Below are 25515 nucleotides of genomic sequence, written 5' to 3'. Positions count from 1 at the left end.
GAACAGCCGGATAGAGGGAAAAAGTAAGTAAAAAACACAGGCTAAGCATTTATGTTTGAGCATGCAATAGGGGCCTTATAATTTTTGCGATACCAAAGCAAGACAAAATAGGATTTCAGATTTGCAAAGCAAACAGTCTAGTACATCTGTGCAGGGGGACATTGAATCCAGCCATACAGATACGGAGGAGATATTCTTTGATCAGGACAACAATATGGGTGATCGAGATGACAGGAATACAGGATTAGGCGAAGGCGGGAATGCTAGTCCAGATCAGGGGGAGGTACTGTTCAGAGAGTTATTGGGTACATTAGAGAAGGGGCAACGTATGCAACAGGAGCAGAATAGGCAAATGGATATGATGTTGCAGCTTATGGCTAGACAGATGGGCATCAACATTGATGATTTGTATGCTGCTCCAGAGCAGAAGGTAGTTGATTCCTCAGGTGGGATCGAGACATGTATAGAGCCAACCAATTATGATGTTGGTGATGTGGGCATTTCGATAGAGTCAGTAGAGACATGCGTGCAAAGTCAGGAGACCACATATGAAGCCTTGTCAGGGGATGATGATGTAGCAATAGTGGAATTAGGAGAATGCAAGGGAACTGTCATATCAACAACCACTTATATGTTAGTTGAACCATCCAATGAGGAGTTTGGTAATAAGCATGCAGTTGTAGATGTGTGCTCTGATGATAGTACACTTGTTATTGCTAATGAGGTGAGCAATATAGTGACAGAGTCATATTATACTATCGATCAACAAAGTGTTAATGTTCACTCTTGGGATAGTACTATGTTCAACATGGATGCAACATTGTCTTATGACAATCTGATGTTTGAGGCTGATGTTAATCATTCACCTGAGTGGAGATGGGCTCAGTTTTCACTATCTACAAAGATTCAGTTTTGTGTTGCAGCAGTTGGGAGGAAGAGGTTTCAGAGATCTTCTATGGAGCCACCTTCTGGTGACATCCAGACTTATACTTCATCAGCACAAGTTTTGGGAGCTAACTTGCATGACATGTGGTTGGTCCTAATGATGTTCATTTGCAGTTTGTTTAATGTCTATATGGATATCACACATTAATTCAATTGGGATCCAGGTGGAGGTTGGAGTTCATTATGTTGCTTAATTGCTTGAGGACAAGCAATTTCAAGGAGGGCGGATTTGTAATGATCCCATCTTTTAGCAGTTGACCAAGTGTGTGTGCGTTAGCCTTGTTCTACATGGTCCCGAGGGCTAACAAAGGGTTTAATGGGATCTTGGAGTGTTTTGGCCTAGTCATTTCCAGTTTGGGCCAAAACGAAGTTGATTTACTCAGTTTTAGGCATACTTACTATTTCTAGTAAGTCGGCAGGACACAGTGCAGGTCAATTTTGGTGATTGGATTCGATACTCCTCGGTGAGAGCTTTCCGATGAGCTATCACTCGCATTATTCGGAGTTCGATTGCTAATACATTTTAATGCCTGAAGTTTTATTAAAGTAACGTCTAATTTAATTGTAAAATATTAAATTGTTACTTTAATATTTATTTTATGGTGATGTGTACCCAAAGGAGACATAAGGGGTATTTTAATATATGTTTTATATTATACATCTTTTATCCCACATTTCCCATATGAGTTGAGCGGACCCGTGGGAATAGAATAAAAGGAAGCATTTGTGGCTTCATTAGACAGGTTGAATATGAGAAGAAATTGGTGTGTGAGTTGCAGCTTTGTTCTTGGCATTTGAGGATGTCTATCCTCTCTTGTAACATTCTAGACGTCATTCCCTTGGGGTTTGGCCTTTGGAATTATTTCTTATTGGCTTCATTATCAGGCAGTTTAGTTGCATTTCCGGCTACAGGCAGATTTGATATTTTGCTCATATCTTCTTCACTACTTGTCCGACACTTATGCCACTTGGAGGGAATGGTATTATGAAGGTAGTGGATTGATTGGAGGACAAAGTATTGTAGCAGCAAGTTTGTAAGCATGGGCTAGAGTATTATGACAATATTGTTGAAGTAATTAGTGAGTTGATAAATCTGCTATGTATTTGGTTTTATGAATTCTGAAAATAACATTTTATTAGCAGTAGTTCATTTCCACTTTGCATATCATTGTAGTTTATTTCTTGTTTATGTTGTATGATACCAATTCCATGCACGAAACACAACAAATAAATAAATGTTTGATTTCCAGAGTTATAAGAGGTTTTAAGAAGTTGAATGCAAACTGTTTGACATAATTCCTTTCAGCAATTTGGTTTAGTTTTTGGGACATTTAGGGGTGCCCATTACAATGATCCCATCTTTTGGCCTTCACATTCTCCAAAGTCTAAGTGGAGGATAAGAAAAAATTAAATTAATTTCTTATAAAGTCATTAAATAAATTAAAATTAAAAGGTGGCTTTATATTTAATTAATTTAATTAATTATTGTATTACAAAGGAGATGCATCTAGAGTGTGTATTAATTATTGGAAAGGTGGAAGCCTCTAGAAGCACAATTAATTATTGCAAGAGAGGAGTTTCTAGAGAGTGCATTAATTATTGGAAGGGGGAAGCTTCTAGCACTTGCAATTAATTAATGTTTTAGTTCTTTCTAGAAGAGTGAAGGAATAGGATAAATAGGGGTGAGAGTCTCATTGTTTAGCATCGGATTATTATATCAGATTTTTGTGAATGGCATTTCATAAGAGCTTGGATGTGTGAATCACACTCTTTTTTGGCAATAGAGGACGTTCATTCTCTGTTGTAACATTCTAGACGTCATTCCCTTAGGGTTTGGCCTTTGGAATACATCTCTTTGTAATTGATTGCAACATTTTCAGCATTAATATAATTTCAGCCTTGGTTCAGCTTTTGGGCATTCCTGGGTGTCCATTACAATGGTATCAAAGCTATAAGTCCTGCCATCCTGTGGAGATCATATTGATAGCTAGATAAAGATGTATATTAGTCCAGATCAAGATGTGATGTTCAGAAAATTATTGAGTACATTAGAGAAGAGGCAATGCATGCAACAGGAGCAGAATAGGCGAATGGATATGATGTTGCAGCTGATGGCTAGACAGATGGGCATCAACATTGATGATTTGTATGTTGCTCCAGCATAGAAGGTAGTTGATTCTTCAGATGGGATTGAGACACCACCGGGCTATGCTATTGGTGATAGTCAGGAGTCCACATATGAAGCTTTGTCAGAGGATGGCGATGCAACAATAATGGGATTAGGAGAATGCGAGGATATTGTCCTATCAGCAGCCGCTTCTGTGTCCGTTGAACCATCCAACAAGGAGTTTAGCAGTATGCATGTAGTTGTAGATGTGGGCTTTAATGATAGTACACCTATTATTGCTAATGAGGTGAGTAATATAGTGACAGAGTCATATTATACTATTGATCAACAAAGTGTAGATGTTCACTTCTGCGATAGTACTATGTTCAACATGGATGCCACATTGTCTTATGACAATTTGATGTTTGAGGTTGATATTGATCACTCTCCTGAGTGGAGTTGGGCTTTGTTTTCACCATCTACAAATATTCAGTTTTGTGTTGCAACAGTTGGGAAGAAGAGATTTCATAGATCTTATACAGAGTTACCTTTTGGTGACATTCTAACTTCTTCACCAGTATTGGGTGCTAGGTTGCACGACATGTGGTTGGTCCTAATGATGCTGATTTGTAGTTGGTTTAATGTCCATATGCATATCACACATTGCTTCAATTGGGATCCAGGTGGAGGTTGGAGTCCATTATGTTAATTGCTTGAGGACAAGCAATTTCAAGGAGGGCGGATTTGTAATGATCCCATCTTTTGGCCTTCACGTTCTCCAAAGTCTAAGTGGAGGATAAGAAAAAATTAAATTAATTTCTTATAAAGTCATTAAATAAATTAAAATTAAAAGGTGGCTTTATATTTAATTAATTTAATTAATTATTGTATTACAAAGGAGATGCATCTAGAGTGTGTATTAATTATTGGAAAGGTGGAAGCCTCTAGAAGCACAATTAATTATTGCAAGAGAGGAGTTTCTAGAGAGTGCATTAATTATTGGAAGGGGGAAGCTTCTAGCACTTGCAATTAATAAATGTTTTAGTTCTTTCTAGAAGAGTGAAGGAATAGGATAAATAGGGGTGAGAGTCTCATTGTTTAGCATCAGATTATTGTATTGGATTTTTGTGAATGACATTTCATAAGAGCTTGGATGTGTGAATCACACTCTTTTTTGGCAATAGAGGATGTTCATTCTCTGTTGTAACATTCTAGACGTCATTCCCTTAGGGTTTGGCCTTTGGAATAAATCTCTTTGTAATTGATTGCAACATTTTCAGCATTAATATAATTTCAACCTTGGTTCAGCTTTTGGGCATTCCTGGGTGTCCATTACAAGAATCCAAACCTCCAAGTTAACCAAGACCCTACTACTTTTCTGGAAGAGTGATTTATGGGATTTTCTATTTTGTCATTTAATTTAGGAATCTATCATTAGATATTCATAAATAGACTTGGATCCTCAATTTTTGTGCTTAAATACATATTATACTAAATATTTGAAGGTGGATCTTTTGTATTTTATTTACTTATATATCTTTATCCTAGATTTCTATCTTAATTGGGTTGATTGTGTACACTTAGCATCTAGATCTACAATATTTGATCAATTAGTTCAATTTTGCATATGCATTATCCTATAAGGGACTAAGAGTGTATTTCCTTATATTGTATTCTCCTTTATAATTCAAATTTAGAATTGGTAGCCTTTCTTCTTTAGGTCCAAGCTAATATAATTTGGATTATAAAGAAGAATCCGATTTGATAATTGTCTCTTTTAATTTATTCTATCCCTCTTTTGAATGTTTAGTGACCGGGAAAGTGGAGGCCTACATCCTATTAAAGAATCTCCCTTTTTTCCCCTAAATTTTTTGGTGAACTTGACTTGTTCCCTCTTCTTTATGGAGTTTGATTTTTTTATTTAATGTATTTATGTTTGGTGAACTCTTTTTGTTCTTCTTCTATAGATTTAGATTTAGCTATCCTTTGTGCAGTTTGATCCCTCTTTTATTCTCTTTATTTCATTTGTGTGGTTAGATCTCATTAGATTTTCCTTTTGTGATCACTTATTTTATGATCTTAATTACACTAAGTCCAATGTATAGCATTCTTGTTAGGTGAAACCATAGACTCATGGGCTCTTTTGATCATGATTCCTTGTTTCTACCTATGACTCATGATGGCACTAACATCTTTTCTCATGATCTTAATCCTACAATGAAGCATAAATCTTCTCGCTCTTCTGATGATAAAGATGAAGCTTTGAGAGTTCCTCCTTTGCAAGTTGATAAGGTTTCAAATGAATTTGATAAATTAGAATCTTGGCTTGTGCAAGAACATCATAATCCAAATAGTATTTTTTATATTGAGGCTCTTAAGAAACTTGTTAATAATGACAATAATAACATTTCTATCTTGTGTGGTATATATTACCTTATTAATACTTATGCCAAGTATTTGAAAAGATGTACTTTATCAAAAGAACTTGATAAATTGGAATCTTGGCTTGTGCAAGAACATCATAATCCAAATAGTATTGTTGGTATTAAGGCTCTTAATGAACTTGTTAATAATTTTGATAATAACATTTCTATCTTGTGTGGTATATATTAATTTATTAATACTCATGCTAAGTATTTGACAAGATGTGCTCAAAAGTTAGAATATCATCCTCCTTCCACAACCATTGAATATTCTATTCTAATTGCTGCCACCATTCCTAACATACTTACATATGATCCACTTCTTAAGACAAATTCTAGACAAGTGTTCAATACTTTGAGTGTTGATCCTCCTAGCCTTTCACTTCCCACAAGTGCTTGTCCTACTTCCATCCCTTCTTCTTTACCTTCATATAATGAGGTTATCTTCACTTATTTGAACCCTTTACTTATTCCTTCTTATCCTCCACTAACATCTTTACATCTTCCATCCACTTCTTACAACTTTTCTATTACACCACACATATATATTCCTACTCTCACATCTTTCAATCCTATCATGAGTAGATTAGTTCAAATTGTCACTAATTTGCAACAAAAGTGGCTAATTTCATTCAATCTAAGTATAATATTCCTACATGTGACATTTCTAGTACCCTTTCCTTAGATATCCTTTGTTTTGTTATACCACAACATGTTGAGGTACCTCATCTTGAGACTTATAATGGTAAGAGAGATCCCATTATTCATGTTAAAACTTTCTAGATGATATGTAGTGATTTTTCTCATGACTATAGGCTTATGGCTAGGTTTTTTATGCATACTTTTAGGGATAGAGTCTTGTAATGGCATTTCTTTCTACCTCCTTATAATGATTCCTTTAGAAATCTTGCTAATACTTTCATTCAACAATTTTAGATAATATTGGTCCAAAAATTTCTTTAATTGATTTTATCATTGTAAGTAGAATGTTAAAGAGAAAATTACCAATTTTATGGTTAGATTTAAATATCTGTATGCTCATATTTATTATCTTGTGCCTGATCATGATGTTCATCACATTTTAATTTCTAATTTACAAAATTACGTTAGAGATAAGATCCTTCTTAATGAGTAAACCTCATTTTTACATCTTTGTGTAATTCTTCACCATTACCAACTATAAGTGAGTCAAATTGAGAGCTCTACTTCAATGGATCCTATTTCTAGTGATAAGAGTGATGGTGTTCAGAATCAAACAAGTTCTCTAAACTTAACAATTTCATCAAATCAAGTTAGCATATACAATGGCTGATCAAGTGGCTACTACGTCTAAAGTTATGAATACTTTTTCCTCCATATATCATCCTAATTATAAGTACACTCAATACCTTTATCTAAGGTGATGACTAAATTGATTCATGCTGGAGTTCTTAAACTTCCTCCTATTCATCCTATTGATACTAGTCAAATGATGCCTAAGTCTTATGATTCAAATTATTTTTGTTAGTACCATCATCAACCTACTCATGATACTCAAAGGTGTTAGGATTTGAATAGTTCTATTTAGGACCTTATTCACTCTAATTTTATTGATACTCAAGTTAATAATGTGAATAAATTTGTTGCATCTCCTAACAAGAATTTTTAGATTTACACTAATCCTTTACCTCCACATTCAATGAATGTCATTAATCAACCTTCTTCTTTTCACCAACATATTAATTACGATGATAAGATAGAAGAAGTGAATCATGTACTTAATCATATTGAGTTTCAACCTCAACCTTTGATAACTTCTCCACTTAAACTTAAAAAAACACCTTATAATAGCTTTATTTAGTCTGATATGTTTAAGGCACCTAATGGTCCTCTTTTACATCATTGCTAGAGTTTCTCATATTTCTTCTCATGGTATTTTAATTGATACTTATACCATTGTGAATGTTATCCTTGAATATTTGTAGGAAATGTAATAGTGAAAGTGAGATACTAAGAATGGGTGGGGTGGGGGTTGAATTAGGATCTATTAAAATTTTGACACATTAAACATGAAACATATTTCATATCACCATGTAAAATCTCATCACAATATTATCATAGATCATATCAACATAATATTGCATGAATATAAACTCATAAACACATAACATATTAACTCATAGATTTGGTAACACAGAAACCCTCCAAGGTAAAGATAAAACTATGGCAGTGATGACACTCACAAAATCTTCACTACTACAATAATGAAGTAGTCCCTATTAAGGCTACAATGTTTTGATCACTTCTCATGATCTACCCTATGAGGGGTCTACACTATTAAAGGATAAAAGAACTGCTAGGTTCTACCTTGGTTAAAGGATTTTACATCACAACTAAGTGAGTAATTTATAAGGATATTTACATAATCTTATTAAAAATTCTCTATTAAGAGATTTAAACCCTGAAACCCCTGTTAGAATATTTAGTACTTGATCCTTTGGTTAGCACTTTAATGCTTGATAAAAAATCTCCTCTATGCAATATAATATAGCCTTACTATGATAGATCTTCTTTGTCTTTGATCAAAACTCTTCATTGGGCTGCTTAGTCTCTACACTTAGATTCACCTCAAAAAAAATTCAAGCAACCAAAATCTTCAATTCATACACTCATAGGCACTCATACATTCGAACTAGGTCATAGAACCTCCTTAAATATATGTTTGGGTGAACCTTCTAGATCTAAATAAATGACCTAAAATCAATACATTCCCCTTTTAGTCCTTGCATTTTTTTGATTGGTGGATTTTCTCACATGAGGACCAATGATCTTCCTTTGAGTGTGTAATCACCTCCTTGATCTTCAAAACATGCTTCTAGCTCAATAAAAATGGTTAGCACAAAATCTTGGGACATCCCAAACAAATATGTTAAACTATGTTATTTGAAACTTATTTCACACTAAAACTTGACATAAAATATTTCTTCATATCATCCCTTGGCCTTAGCTATGCTTGGCATGAACTGAATGAATCAACCTCTATATCACTTGGTGTCAACTACTATCCTTGAAAAATTAGGCAATCATTGGAGTACTGAATGACTATTAGCCCACTCAATAATAACTACTACAAGTCTTCAATAGTTAGCTTGGCCTATATAATATGAGCTTGTGCTAGTGATGGTCGAATAATCCTACCTTGTAAATGACTAGGTGTTTGAAACTAATAGACAACATGAATTAGGGATCAACAATCTCCCCCTTTGACATTAGTGGAAAAAATACTTTTCCATGATAAAAGAAATATTCATTACAAAACTAAAACACAAGTACCCCCCCTTAGAATATAATCCATACCTTAACCCAGCAACATTGTCTATGTTTTGATTCTTGACTCTATATATACATATAAAACTACAAAACTTCAAAATTTTAAAACTTACAAACCCAACCTATCCCACTTTACACCATTTATATTTCCCCCTTGTTTTTTCACTTATGTATATTAGGGTGGGGATTTCAAACCAAACTTATCCAAAAATGGTTTGTGAATTTGCAAAATGCTGCTCAAAGTATTATCCCAATTAGTCCTTATGGATTTAACAGCCTAAATCTCTAGCTTGATTTTACTAAAATACCCACTAGACTATCAACAAATGAAAAATTTGGATCAACGTGGACTAACTCCTTTACATTTTTCAAATGCAACTACATAACCTCAAGGTGAGGTGTCATCATGGCTTGTACAAAGATTAATTTTTCTCTAATCCTGTTATACTTAGCAATCAATTCTATAAGCCTTTCATGTTGAAAATTTACCTTATATAGGTGCATAACACTACTAACCATAGGGACCTAATAGAGATGCATCTATCTTGAGTGGGGTTAATGTCGCACTTGCCTTAGAAAAATAATTTATTCCAAGGCGCTAGACTTAGATTTAATACTCAAGTCAACAAGAGCTCATCATGAGGCATTAAATCTTCATTTCTATCTTTATCTTATATCAAACTAATTCATTATAGGAAAATCACCATCATTGAACAAATCATTCCTTGGGTACACAACCACTCTCAACCAAAGATCAATTAGACTCCCCAATATTCATTTCCTAACTCTTATAGTACTCTCCAAATCTTTTAATGGATAGAGCCCTTAATCCAATACCTTGTCAATGTTTTGGTAACATAGAGACAATTACATAGTCACTTACCTTTGACTCAAAGCATAGGCAAATAGTTGCATGCCAACTTGCACTTGTGATGGAATAAAATTAACCCCTTTTCTCTCTTCCTCTAAGGTTTGAGATTCCATGATCACTTAAATGCAAGATATCCCATTTTTTCCCTCTTAGGTTACCCTAAAAGAAAATTTCAGTAGTTTTTATTCAGACTTGAATATCTCCCTTAATGAATCTAGAGAAAGCCAAGATACTACTATTTCAACACTCTAAACACATCATATAAGTGTTCTTAAAAAAGAAAGCATCTAGACTTGAAATAATGATGCAAACGACTGTAAAAACTATTAAAAAGACATAAATTGCAAGAAACCTTTATGTTATTGATGTTAATAGTTTATACACTGACTCATCTCCTCTCTCCATGGTCAGGATTTTACAACATTTATAGACTTGTATCATCCCATGTTACCAATAACCAACCTCTCTTACTACCCTACAACTACATTTGGTCATTCTTTCCTATTAGTTTAGTCTTGTCAACTTGACAACTCCAGTTGCCAAACTTGACAACTATCCCTTGACCAACTCTATCATGGTCATTATGAGATTTATTTGGTTCTCCAATAAACTCATTGGTGTTTACAATATATTCTTGATCATAATTTCTCTAAGAATCTACAATTTCATGCTTATATTATTGATAGTCCTATTTGATGCATACACAAAAATGTTGTAGTTGCTTCCAACATTATAAGAAGAAGCTCAAATATGTTTAAATAACAAGATTAGAAATTGAGTCTACATTGGAAATGTTATTTTTTTAATAATCATATGCATTTTTATTTCTCACTTTGGTAAATTCAATTTTTTTCCTATTGTTTGTACTTAAAGAAATGATTGTGTTGGTTTTTTTTAGAGTCTAGACAAGACACTGCTACCTGATAAACATTGGAAAAACTATCATAATCTGAGCAGTTTTTGAAAATATATGCTTAAAGAATTGGGGCTCCTATTTTATTGGTAGAAATCATATAGAAAATTTTCTCACTATTGTCAAGACTCAGACCTATAGAAGCCCCTTCAATAAGAGAGAATATAGGGTCTATGGTTTCATCATCAACACCTAGACAACAGATGCCACATGTCTTGATATGTACCAAAATAAAATAAAATAATTGAATGCATTTATATTACTAAATACTAAAGAACATTATATTACTACCAAAATTTATTCTCTATCATGATCATTATGAGGTTTCTTTCGTCTTGATGTTCTTTCTTCGGTAGTAAGACTAAAATCATTGATAATGGATGAATTGGGTAGTCTACTAAGAGTTCAGACATTATCACAGAGTGGGATTGAAATAGTTCCCCTCCAAACCAAACACAACACCCAAATTCTAGTCATTGATTTCCATGACTTGGGTTGTCCACATTTTCAACAAGAGACCATTGCAACAATCTCTAGAGCTACACAAAACTGGGGTTTCTTTTAGATCATCAATCATGGAATCCCACACTCTAACTTCTCAAATGCAAGAAGTGGAAAAATCCTTTTTCAATCTTTCCATGGAGGAAAAGGAATTGAATAGAAATGAACAAGCTAGGAGCCCTATTGGCTATGGAAGCAAATTAGGGTACACCCAAGACACTAAATTGGACTAGGGAGATTATTATTAGAAAGGATTGAAATTGGGTTGATTTTCAAAGTATCCTAGGTTCTCTCACTGCTAAAAAAGCTTATATTAATTGTTATCATTTGTTAAGTTTGAATAGATTCAAACTTAAGAATTCTTAGATAAGAAGCTCACAACTTTGAACATAACTTATCATTGTTGAAAGTGCAGTTTATAAGCAATTCATAAGATATTGGATTATGTTGAAGATATTGAATCATACCAATATACAATTCTTATTTTGGTTGAAAGAATAGGTAATAAGAAATAGGATATGTATCGAACCTTATACAACTCTATAACCTTCAATGACCATTGTTTTCAATTCAGAATAATCTCACCAAGATAAGTTTATCAATATTGATCTATTGTGACTTTAATGTTGCTTAGATATAATTAGTTGAATGGTTGTATACTTGTTTTTCTCTACACTTAAACTAATTTATGTGCTTTTCTAAGTATTGGAATGACTTCAATAAATAAGGTAATGCAGAGCCAAATCTCACATAGAGACATGTCTCTATGTGAGATATGTTATTTATGAACTTATCATTTGTTACCATTAACAATTGTTTGATTACCCTTATTTAGTGATATCATTATCAAAATCATGATTGATTATATGTTGCAATACACCATAATATATCAATATTAATTATCGATGCACTTGAGCAAAAATATAATTATTATTTATTTCAATATAATTGTTCATGTATATGTATTTAATAATATGACTACTATTAAATACATATATACACAATTGGTGATTATTAATTCACTAATTATTAATCATATTTATCATAGAGATTAATTATAATAACGTAAATGATAGACATTAAAATTTTAATGCCAACATGCCACTTATACATTTGATTGCATCGGTTAGAGTACTCCGACTAAAGTTGCAAATCTCTAGTAAATTTAATAACCCACCTCCTTCTTTAATACAATAACTACTATGTAATTGAGTCACCTCCCTTCACCTACATCCTCCAAGATCTTAGGTCACCATACACCATAACATCTAATTCTCCAACCTTCTACAAGATTTATTGGCCAACTAACAGGTCTAGTCCTTTCCAATAATTCAAATTCAAAAGTTGCACTAGGAGGCCTAAAAGGGGTTCATTCCTAGTAGCTCCATTTTTTCCAAATTTACTCTAAACTTCATAAAATTACACACAACCTCCAAAAATATTTAAAGAATCTCTTAGTAGGTGTAAAAAAATCTAAATCTCTAATATTGGTTTAAGATCACAAGTTGTCAGCTCTTTTCTACCGAGCCCTAGTTCTTAGGTCTTTTAGGCTTAGAAATGTTGTTTGGCCTTATAGGATCATTCCCACAAAAACCAAGAAGTAAATTATTCCACAAACATCATTGGCATGACATTTCCATCCTTTCCACTAAATCTTTTGCCTTCAACAGTCCTAGAACACCTTCTGTGCTAAGATTCTTAGCAATTAACACGTTAAACTTGCACAATTTAGTGTTGCACATCCATTTGATGAAAACTCCCAATATCCTCACCCTGCATACTGTCTCCACCTTCTAATACAACTATCCAATGGGTACCAAGAATTTTGGGTTGCAAGAATGAAAGAAAACAAAAATTTACCTCTAAGCCCTCAATCTAGACTTAAGGTAAACAACAAGTATGAACAAATCTTAAACCTAAAAAGGAAGTTCCTTATTTGAACCAACACCATACTCCCTCTTACAAAATATATATACTCAACTTTCTAAAACATGAAAACAATTACTTGCTAACATAATACTCCAAGTTTAGAAATAATATTGCTGACTGTGCACAGAGTTAAGGTAAAAAAACATTCCATTTTCCATTCCCAAATCCATACAAGGTGTCATTAATATTTTAAGGTGGGCGATAAAAAAATATTAAAATGCTTCCACTATCTTTTCAACTTCAGCTACCACAAATATCATCAAATAAAGCTTTGACTATTGAGCTTCTATATTTTGCAAGAAAAGTTGCATGCCAACTTTTTTTGCAATTTTTTTGCAAAATTACATTTTTTCCAAAAATATAACAAAAGAACTTTACCAAGGTCATCTAACTATACCCAAAATATGAAAAAAGTTTGTGCAACATAAAATTGATGATTTTTGGTTGAATCTAATGTTTGACCACCCATTGACCACTCCTTGAATTTGCTAGAAACCTTAGAAGTCATGCAATCTAGATGTAAAAAATGCAAAAAAAAAATCTAAACTAACTTGTCTCAACTTGGACACTTATTGCTCCCCTTTTTTGAGAAACTCAAGTCCCTTGAGTTGCTAACTATTGAAGGTTTGTGCCATGGCTAATGATGTCTTCTTTAGTCACCCATGTTGCTTCTACCTTAGGAAAACCCTGCCATTTCACCGAATACTCTTTGTATGTCTTGTTCCTAGTCTTCTTGAATGTCTTTTTATCTAAAATGCATTCTAACTTTAATTGTTTTTTTGGTGGAATATCCTTTATCCAATCTACATTAATATCTACCTTGCTATCATTACAAGAATCTATGTTGTTGTTGTTGTCCCCTTTGTATAATTTTAGATCTACAACATTGAAAATGGGTGGTATGCCAATCCCTTGTAGTTGATTATCAGATAAAGAGCAGTAAAGAAAACTGTGATGTGATTTCTTTATTTGAATCACTTGTTTTCTAAATACACATCGCTTCATACAAATAATTATTGTCTAAGGAACAAAAGTAAATCACTCTTCTAGGAATTGCAACAAAGAATGAACCCTTTAGGGTAATTAGACCTAACTTTACATTTTAAACCATGTCTTGATAATATATCAAATTTTGAAACATGTATTAGATTGAAAGGAGTTGGGGGAAGATCAAAAAAATTAAGATGCTTTTAACAATAAGGATCTCAATATGGATAATTCATATTTCAAACCGGTTGCATTATCTTTTGTATGATTGGAAATCTAGTCTATTTTTTGTTATAAATTTGTGTTTCTCTTGAATAATAGTGGGAAGATAGAGGAAGAATCATAATAATTGTCCATTGGAATTTCTTGCTGAAAACATAGAAAAGGTTAACAATGCAGGCACAACCAATATATATAGGTGGTGTAGGAGCACTTAGGTAGGATAGTATAAAACCTAGGCATTCCTTGTTTTTTTGGCTTGTAGTGATAATTAGCCACACCACTAGTCTAATAAGAAGTCCTATTCAGTCCTTGGGTGTGTTTAGGAGAGTTGGCAAGACCCAAAATGGCCAAGTTGATAGAAAGTGCATAATGTTTTCAATTAGGTGACTTAGGTTCTAGAAAGGGAAAAATGGTCTACTAAGGTTCCCATGGCCTTGCATATGTTATTTGAGGTCCTTTAATGCATATTATATTCCCACTTTGTCTTTCGAATAATTTTGGAGGTCTAACTCCAATTTGGTAAAAAGTTGCTTAAATGTTGTCATGTTGCCATGACAACATTTTCTTGATAAGTAGGAGATAATTTCCACAACAAGTCAAATTGTGATATTGCTATCAGGATTTAATTGTGTCATTTTGAGTCAAACTCATTGACCCATGTTTCATGAGTAGTGCTTCAACATGAATCCATCTCTCATGAGAATAAATGGAAAACTTAGCATTCATTGGATCTAGGTGATGCTCACAGGGGTGAAGCACAGGGGCTTCCCGAGAGGTCACCCATCCCAGTACTACTCTAGCCTGAGCGTGCTTAACTAGAAAGTTTCCTCCATGGTTAAACCCAAAGCTTGCAACCCCATTTGAAAAACATTCACCAAGTGTTTTTCCTTATGAACCATTCATTAGAAAGCCCCTTAAGCTCATCGATTGATAAGTGAGAGATAATTTCCACAACAAGTCAAATTGTGATATTGCTATCAGGATTTAATTGTCATTTTGAGTCAAACTCATTGACCCATGTTTGACCTCCTGGGAAGTCCTAGTGCTTCACCTTTGTGAGAATCACTTAGATCCAATGAGTGATAAGTGTTCCATTTATTGTCATTAGATATGGATTCATGTTCAATCACTACTCATGAAACATGGGTCAATAAGTTTGACTCAAAATGACACAGTTAAATCCTAATAGCAATATCACAATTTGACTTGTGGAAATTATCTCTTGCTTATCAATGGATGAGTTTAAGGTAATTTCTAATGAATGGTTCATAAGGCACAAAACTTGGTGAAGTTTTTGCAAATGGGGTTGCAAGCTTTGGGTTTAACCATGGATGAAATTCTATAGTTAAGCGCGCTCAGGCTAGAGTAGTACTGGGATGGGTGACCTCCCGAAAAGTCTCGATGCTTTACCCTTGTGAGCATCACCTAGATCAAATGAGTGCTAAGTGTTCCATTTATTCTCATGAGATATGGATTCATGTTCAATCACTACTCATGAAACATGGGTCAATGAGTTTGACTCAAAATAGCACAGTTAAATCTTGATAGCAATATCACAATTTGAATTGCTGTGGAAATTATCTCCTACTTATCAATTGATGAGCTTAAGGGGATTTTTAATGAATGTTTCATAAGGAAAAAAACTTGGTGAAGGTTTTGCAAATGGGGTTGCAAGCTTTGGGTTTAACCATGGAGGAAACTCTATAGTTAAGTGTGCTCAGGCTAGAGTAGTACTGGGATGGGTGACCTCCTGGGAAGTTCCGGTGCTTCACCCTTGTGAGCATAACCTAGATCCAATGAGTGCTAAGTTTTCCATTTATTCTCATGAGATATTGATTCATGTTAAATTACTACTCATGAAACATGGGTCAATGATTTTGACTCAAAATGACAGTTAAATCTTGATAGCAATATCACAATTTAACTAGCTATGGAAATTATCTCCTACTTATCAATTGATGAGCTTAAGGGGATTTATAATGAATGGTTCATAAGGCACAAAACTTGGTGAATATTTTTCAAATGGGGTTGCAAGCTTTGGGTTTAACCATGGAGGAAACTCTGCAATTAAGCGCGATCAGGCTAGAGTAGTACTAGGATGGGTGACCTCCCAGGATGTCACAGTGCTTCACCCCTATGAGCATCACCTAGATCAATTGAGTGCTAAGTGTTCCATTTATTCTCATGAGAGATGGATTCATGTTGAATCACTACTCATGAAACATGGGTCAATGAGTTTGAATCAAAATAACATAGTTAAATCTTGATAGCAATATCACAACATTTTCTTGCTAAGAGTAATTTTTTTGCAAGATTATGAAAATTTGTGTTTGCAATGCTCTAACTATTTGGAATAGTTATGAACTGATGGGGGAACCTTTCAAATAATGAGTACAACCTTTTCAATTAGTTGGAAAAATTGGAGAAAGTACTATACAGATTGTGCACAACGTTTTGGTTGCCAATCTTGGCTGCTCAATGAACTTCTTGACCTTTGGGGTGTTTGACAAACTTCTTGGAGCGATGTTAATTTTTATTAAGTTTTCAAGTTGGAATTTGTAATCATCCTTTTGCTTTAGTTACATCATGGTGATTAATTTTGGATCTTGAAGCCTCGATGCTTCTTTTTGCAACTCAAATGGAGTATTTAAATTATGCTTAAATTTTCATATAAGTTGCCAATTTGGTTTCCAATTTTGGCCCATGGATATGATCACTCATTGAGGGAAAATAGAAAGAGTAATAATAATAATAGTTTTTGAAATAATGGCCAAGGGGACCAATTTACTAATTAAAAACACTATAAATCAACATGCTAGAATAACTAATAGTAGACCTCTCATGCCTATATTTCTCCTAGAGTCCAACCACAATGGTTTGCAAGATCACTTCATGCAAGACTGAAACAAAATAGTCAAGTGTCTATCTAACCTAAGACATCTTTAAGAGATTATAAGGACTCTGACCGATTTATAGAGTTGAAGACCATATGAAAAAGACTTGTAGAAAAAGGTTGGAAAATTGATCCTCTTCTACTATGATGTGTCTAGCAAGACAATGACAAGAACATGGGTTATAAATATATATACCTATTTCAAGTTTATCTCCATGCTAGAAGATGAGGCCATTTAAATATGCTACTATTCACCTATTTGTTATTGCTCATGATTGGTGGCATCATAAAATGATCATAATGGGGCATGATCAGAGTACCTCTTAGGAAGAGTTCACTAATGGGCTTATTGAAAAATTTTCCCCTAAAAATCATTTAAAGAAGTTGGCTTAGTTTGAAAATTTTTGTTTAGTGGACACCTACATTGCTAATTTTTAGAGTTATCAATATTGGCCACTGATATAGCATAGAGGAGGTTGATGGTGCTATTTATGGATGAATAAAAGCTCTTAGTCCAAGAATAAAATTTAGTCCAAAAGATCAATGTTACAAAGTAAATTATGTAGAGGGAAAGGGTTGAATCTTAATGTGAGCACCAAACCATCAAAACATATAAATATAAAATTTACAATTTTTGGACAAGTATGAATAAACTAGGACTTTCATAGAACAATTCAACTCTTGATGACACCAAATTTTTCTTTCAAAACCATACATGACGATATAAACATTAAGTACAACATGTCCAATTTTTTTGTAGATATACATATTAGGTGCACTAAATTTTTCTTTCAAAATCATATTTGAAGATATAAACATTAAGTACAACATGTCCAATGTTTTTGTCGATATACACATTAGTTACACCAAGTTTTTCTTTCAAAACTATGTGTAGATATAAACATTAAGTACAACATGTCCATTTTTTTGTAGATATACACATTAGTTACACCAAACTTTTCTTTCAAAACCATATGTGCAGATATAAACATTAAGTAAAAAATGTCCAATATTTTTGCAGATATACACATTAGTTACATCAAAATTTTCTTTCAAAACCATATGTGTAGATATAAACATTAAGTACAACATGTCCAATTTTTTTGTAGATATATTTTCCTGTGAAGAAAGACCACACCTAACAATATGCACCTAGAATAAAATAACAAGACAATGTTTACATTGTGGTCTTAGTTTTGAAGAAAAGTTAATAAATGTAATTGTCCTTGTAAAAAGTGTAAGGGCTTAAAGAATCAAAGAATTCTAATCACAACAACCCAGAGTCATTGTAAGAAACATGGTCACATTAGAGGGGGCCACAATTTTCATCCATTTTTGAGTGTGGCTTTCCTATCGGAGGAACATGGAGGTGTGAATATCCAAGCTAAGGATAACACTCCCATGGAAGAAGATGATAATGTGCTAGAGGACATGATTGAAGAAGATGGTATTGGAGCAAGTGATGAAGATGCTCATGATGATAGTACTAGTGCATTTGATGATAATGATAAAGATGGTCTTGATATATCTTTACTTGAGAAGGCACACGAGCCCCTATATAAAGGCTCCCCAAAAAATATTCTCTCTACTATAGTGTTGTTGGTGAACTTGAAGGTTATGAATGGCTTATCCAATGTAACAATGTCATGTATGTTAAGGTATGCCATTTTTGTCATCTTTAGTGTTAGCATACCATTGCTATTTATTATATTAACAATGCATATTTATTGTTGTAGGTTGATAGGTGATTTTTTATAACCACCATCAAATATTCTACCTTGTTCATACTAAGAATTATCTACCATTAAGAATTGGATTGGAATGAAATATCAAAAAATACATGTATGTCTCAATGATCACATTTTATATCATAAACAACATAAATTTTCAATAGAATGCCTTGATTTTCATATAAGTAGATATTAGTTAGATCAAATAACAAAAAAGGTGCCTCGCAAGGTTCTTTGTTACATTCCCATTATTCCACATCTTCAACGATTATTCAGGTGCACTAGCTTGGTAGAATTTATGGATTACCATGCACACAATAGAAATCAAGATGACATTATGCAAATGTCTATGGATGGTTCTGCATTTAAAGAGATAGAAGAAACATGGTCAAACTTTGAAGAAGAACCTCATAATTTGAAGCTTTCATTGGCAGTGGATGGTGTCAATCCATTTGCAGATATGAGATTTGTTTACTCAACGTGGCCTATTTTTGTTATTAACAATAACATTCCTCCTTGGATGTCCATAAGGAGGGAGCACATAATGTTGTCAATGATTGTGCTAGGTATTTTTTCATTAAATAGTTATGTAAATTCATTTATAAAAAATGCATGAAAATGGACATAATAATTATGTAATATTTATGTTCATTCAATTACTAGGTAAGTACCAAGTTAAAGATATGAATGTGTATATTGAGCCCCTAATTGATGAGTTGTTGAAGTTATGGAATGATGTCACTATTTATGACATCTCTAGATCAATACAACAAAGACAATTTCAATTCCATGTAATGCTTGTATGGACAATACATAATGCCCCTAGGCTAACTCATTTTTGCAGTATATTATCTTGTTAAGATCACATATTTTTCATTTGTTATAGTGCTTATACATTATTTTTGTATGCTTAAGTTGTGCATGATAATTGTACATGATCTTTTACGTCTTTGAACAAAGAGAAAATTTGCATGTCTAGTTTGTGGTTCGAAGATGAAATCTCATCATTCAAGAAGTTTAGGAAGTAGGTGTTCTATGAGTTTAGGCACTTTCTCCATAATAATTAGAATTATTGAATTATTAAAAAACATCTTTTAGATGGGAAAGAAGAGACAACATCAAGGCCACAAAGAATGACACCTCATCTATGGAAATTGGAACACGATCGATTAAATCATCAAGGTAATGTCCAATTTGTGGTTTGAATTTTAAAATTTATATTTCAATATTGTCTTATATTTAGTAATGATGTAATTGATGCTTGTGAAGGTCATCAAGGCATCAATGACCAACTTCCTAGAGGAATGAAAAGTTATCCTACTCAATTTAGTACATTACCATACTACAAGGATCTCCCAATCATGCATTTGTTTGATGCTATGCATATTGGAAAGAAGGAAACAAAGAAATTATGGAAAATGTTAGATGGAAGGTGTGATAGAGAAAAAAATGCCAAAATTTTTACTGACATTCATGAATCTAATAATGCATTAAAATATTTTATTGAATCAAATAGCAATGGAGACCACATAAATACGAGTGCCCTTCCTTGGTTATTAAGAGAGCAAAAAAGTGATTCATTAAAAGAAATTATAGAAAAAAAAATTTCCCATAGGATTTGCTACAAATATTAGTCTTGTATCAAAGAAAGGCGATTTTGGGCTAGGGTTGAAAACATATGATTGGAGTACCTTCATCAAGATAAGTTATGTTATCTATTTACAATATATTTGTAAAATTGAACACACTACCTATTGCATTATTTAATAATATATTGAAATGATCACTTTTTAATGATTGTAGTATGTCCTACCTCTATCCCTTCCACAATAGTTTGAAAATAGTATAAAAAAAGTTATATATGGTCTTGGAAAATACATGAGGTTAGAAGTGTTTTTCCTTAGATTTGTATAATTTTATCTGAAATCTATTGTATAATTTTATTTGAAATCATGTTTATATGTTCTTGCATGTTGAATCTCTTTTAGGTGGTTATCATCTAAATAAATTGATAAAAAAAGATATTAAATATGGGAAGAAAAAAATTCCACTACTTATGTGTGAAATGCAAAAGTGCCTACCTTCAACCTTTTTCAATGCTCGAGATGCTAGAATTACAATATGAAAGGTAAACTTCTAAGACAAGGGGGGTGTGTGAATCAATAGTTTAAACTTGGAACCATAAAAATTTCACCACACATCTGTCTCATGCATTCAATGAGTAAAATGAAATAACATGTAAAGCATATACATCTAAATCATGTAAACATATAAGAATTCACACATGTAACACTATATATGATTACCCAAAAACCCTCCAAGTGAGAAGGTAGAAATGGGGTGGGGATGATACCCACAAATATTCACTACTGTAGCAATAAAGTGTGTCCAATGAAGGTTACTATGTTTTGACCATGAAACATGATCTACCCTTTGAAAGGTCTATCCTATCAAAGGCTTATGAAGACTGTTAGGTCTCACCTTGTTCGAGGATCTCAACACCCTATTAAAAGTGCGCCTTTACAACTAAGTAAAAATCTTATTAAAGGAATTCATACAACCTATTAGGACTACTTCATTAAGAGATTTTGACTAAAATCACCTGTTAGAATGTCTTAGCTTTGATCCTACAGTTAGTGCTTGATTACCTGATAAGAGATCACCTCTAAACAATGTCTTCTTGATCCTTCTTGATCATATGTCTCTATGCTATATCCTTTTCTCTATTCTCTATTCTACTCTAACTGATCTGTAATATGGTTTCACTTCATAACTTCTAAGTCACCACAAATGCTCTATTTGTGCATGAAAACTATCCTCTTCTCTCCTTCAACACTCTTAGAAAGTTTGGGGTTTCATTCTCCTTAAGAAGACCTTATGACTTAGGGTTAGGTATGAATCTATGACTAAGATTCATTCATTTTGCCACTTAATCCTTCCCATTTTCTAATTGGCTACATGTAATTGCATAGGGAATCCAAATAAATATTTGTCCTTATCTCCAAAATATCAAAATTCAAGCTTAAGATAGCTAAAAAATGGTTTAAATAGTTGTTTTTGCTATTACAAACAAATATGTCAAAATTGTGTTACTCGGCACCTAAAGTCTCTGACATTCAGCATACACAGATCTTTCTATTGTGACTCAACACCTATATTTCTTAGTATCCACTATTTACTTGGATCTTGTGTTACTCAAATCCTATGTCACTCAACTTATATTATCTACTCAGCACTTGAGTGACTCAGCACATGAATGGCTTGGTACTCACTATGACGTAGCATCCTCTATTATTTATATGTTGTGCTCAACATGTACTATTATTTTCACATGAACTAAGTGAATGACTTAAGTGTGTTAACACTCACTTGTCAAAACCAATCTAAGGTCAACAATCTCCCCCTTTGACATTAGTGTCAAAAACACTTGAGTATACATTATCATCCTTAATCTTACGAGCATAACATATTTCAACTTAGCTTATATACAAAACTTCAAAACATCAAAATTTTGTAATAACTTGTATACCTCAAATTTTGTTAACTCCCCCTGAGTTGATAAGTTTTTTTTGTAACCAAAATTCTGTACTCCTTCTAAATGAATGTTTCTATACTGTTACACTTTGAATTTAATGTGTTGTTTTGCTGATACTTTTTCATTTGATACCTCCTTTGTTTTGATGATCTCCCCCATTTCTCACTTTCTTTATGCCCCCCGCTTTGTTCTTTCTCTCCAAAAATATATCTCCCCCTTTATCTTATTCTCCCTCTTTTCTAATTCTCCCCCTTTTTGACACTTATGTCAAATGGGCTATACACTGATTGTGTGTTTGTCTAGAAAGATTTACGGAAATCCAATATTATCTTGAAAGCTGCAACTACATTATCACATGCAACATCCAATGACTTGATTTGGATTGCAATCTCAATAGCAAGGTGAACTAGACCATCTAAAGTAGAAAGATTGGAGTCTTTCTTTAGTGGATTTTCAGCATAGCCTAGCTCCTTGTGAAAAATTTCCATATGGGGGGTGAGAGTTTCTAGGATGCTAGTCAGTTTGGCTCTTATGTTAGCCTCATCTACTTTCAATAATACTAACTAACTCTATGTTTGAATAAATGTCCTAAAATGATTCTCACTCTAAGTTGGATTCATTGGTAGTCTTAAACTTGATGCAGAAATTTGGCTCTCCAAACTCAGAATGTGACTTTTGGTCTCTTGGGTGAAGAGTGATGAGTTGCACAATTTAGTGTACAATAAGAATATGTTCTCAAGTACTTTCTTCACATCCTCAACCTTAGTTTCCAATAAAACTTGTGTGAGTGCCATCTCACTAGATATTTTCTCGTTCACTTTGTTTTGGAACTTCTTTTCTAACCAATCTAATAATTTGGCATTAGTATCAAGGTCTTCATTATTGACCTTCTCCACTATATCTGTTAGTTGTTCCATTAGTGGCTTTGTCTCATCAGGGTTTGGCAAGTTAAATGCATCTAAAAATATGTCTTTGATGTCTTGTAGTACTTGCTTTTACCTATGCTCCCTCCTAAGCATTTCTTGATGCTTTTTCCTATCTAGGGCCTACTGTAATATGCCTATTTGTTCTAATGTCATGGTATCATAATCATATTTTGGTATAAAAATTTCTTCATTAAGGCTTACATCTCCATATTAAGTTACCTTTCTAGCCTTTGAAGAACTTGGGATCGGCACTAAGATTTGCAGTGGAATAGTATCTATGCTCAACTTCTAAAGAGTGTGTGGAAGGAGTGCCAGATTCTAGAAAGGCTACTAGGGCTTAAATGGAAAATTGTTCCTTCACCTTAGGTGTTAGCTCACTCTATTTAGGCTTTCCCTATTTTTCCACTATGACTTGTCTTGCACCTTGTCCTTGTGTTGTAGGTACAGATAAATCTATTTGACCTATTTCTTGTTGTCCTGCTGTGGTGGATTGTTCTTCTATTATCTCCTTCTCAACAGTATCAATCTTGACAATTATATTGACCTTGGTAGATGTAGCTTCTAGAATTTGGACCAAAGGTTGTATGATAATAACTAGAGGGATAATAGAAATTGGTTCTTGTGGATTCACCTTTTCCCTTGCAACATTAGGCACAAACTTTTGTAGTTCATCTACACTTACCAAAACTAGATTGCCACAAAGTTTGGCCTGTAGTGTAGACTAATCTAATATCTTCTTCAAATATTCTTCAATAAGGGGATTGATTTTTTGTGCTGATAGATTAGAAATATCCTTGACACTTACTATTTTAGTTGTCTTAGTTGTGTCATGTAGAGGACTAACACTTGGAAATTGTGTGTTTTGCACACTCTGTTCTTCTAGCTGCTCAAGCTTAGCTGTTGCCTTTTCATTTAATTCTATTTCTATCCCTCCTCCAATAGTATTATCTTTGTCATCATCTTTTCAACATCATCCTTGACCTCATCAGGTTTAGGTTCTGATTTCTTTATTGTGGTTAACCCATAAATGAGTTTCCATATCTGTGTTGAATTTTTGACAACATTCTCAATATTATTTTGTAAAATGCTAAAGGCTTTGTATTTAGGTGTGAACCTAACTGCATACTTCTTTACAACCTTAATAGTTTGTGCCTTAGTTAATTTAGGCATTAGTTGGGCCAATGTGGTCTCCCTAATTTGTAATGCCATTTTTGCTCAACTATGTCATATAGACTCTTAGGTATAGAGTTGGAAAATTCTAGTGGTGTTGTCAAAAAATTTTCCATCATGATATATAGGGCCTCCTCCACTTGGTTTTTCTCCTCTTTACCCAATTTATCAAAATCAACATGACTAAATCCTGATAGATCTACATTATTCTTAACATTTTCACATAAATTTTCAAGATCTGAAAGAGGGTTGTGACTCACCAACTTGAATTGGCTATCGTCATCTGACTCTATTTTATTCTCTTTAGAATCTAGTTGTGCAAAATACTTCCTTCTTGGTCTCTTCTACTCTTGATCTCCTTGCTCTACTTGTTTGGTCTTTTTGTTGGCCTTTTGTGTTGTTGCATGTGTGTTGAATCTTGTTGTAGGTGTAGTGGGCTTTGGCTGACTTGGTTTGACAATTTTCTTAGTCCTTGTCATAGACTGTGCCTTGGCCTTCCTCTTCTTTGGCTTAGCAAGAGTAGGTTTGTACTCAGCTTCTTCTCTCTTGGCATGTTTAGTCTCCTCCTCTTCCTAGTATTTTCCCATACCTTGAGTTAATGCAAGAGGTGCTTGTGCTTGAGTTTTTTCTTCCTCTTCTTCTTCTTCTTGTTCCTTGATAGCATCTCCAAAATTAGCTTTCAATATCTTTACTAGCTTGTCCTTCTTCTTGATAATTGGAGTAGTTTTCAGTTCCATAGTGATTTTGGACTTTGCTACTTCATAATTTCCAAAAATCTTTACTGTTTTATCTACCTCTTCAACAAGTAAAGCTATTATAGTTGTAAAGGCTTCATCTACATTTGTCTCATAGCCTAAGGGTCTTAACCTTCTCACCCTTGGTGTAGCAGCTTGCATAAAAGTACAATCAACATCCACAAGAAAACAAATATCAACATAGTATTTCTCAACTAAGGATATTGGTATTCTTAGTCTTTCCTTCATAGACTTCTTGAAATCTTCAAAGTAACTAGTGATTAAGGATTCAAAATTCTCTCCTAATTACTCAATGTACT

This window comes from Cupressus sempervirens, chromosome 10 (assembly GCF_028749045.1).
Source record: "Cupressus sempervirens isolate cs-2001-9-10 chromosome 10, ASM2874904v1, whole genome shotgun sequence".
NCBI lineage: Eukaryota > Viridiplantae > Streptophyta > Pinopsida > Cupressales > Cupressaceae > Cupressus > Cupressus sempervirens.
This window is presented reverse-complemented; position numbering follows the sequence as displayed.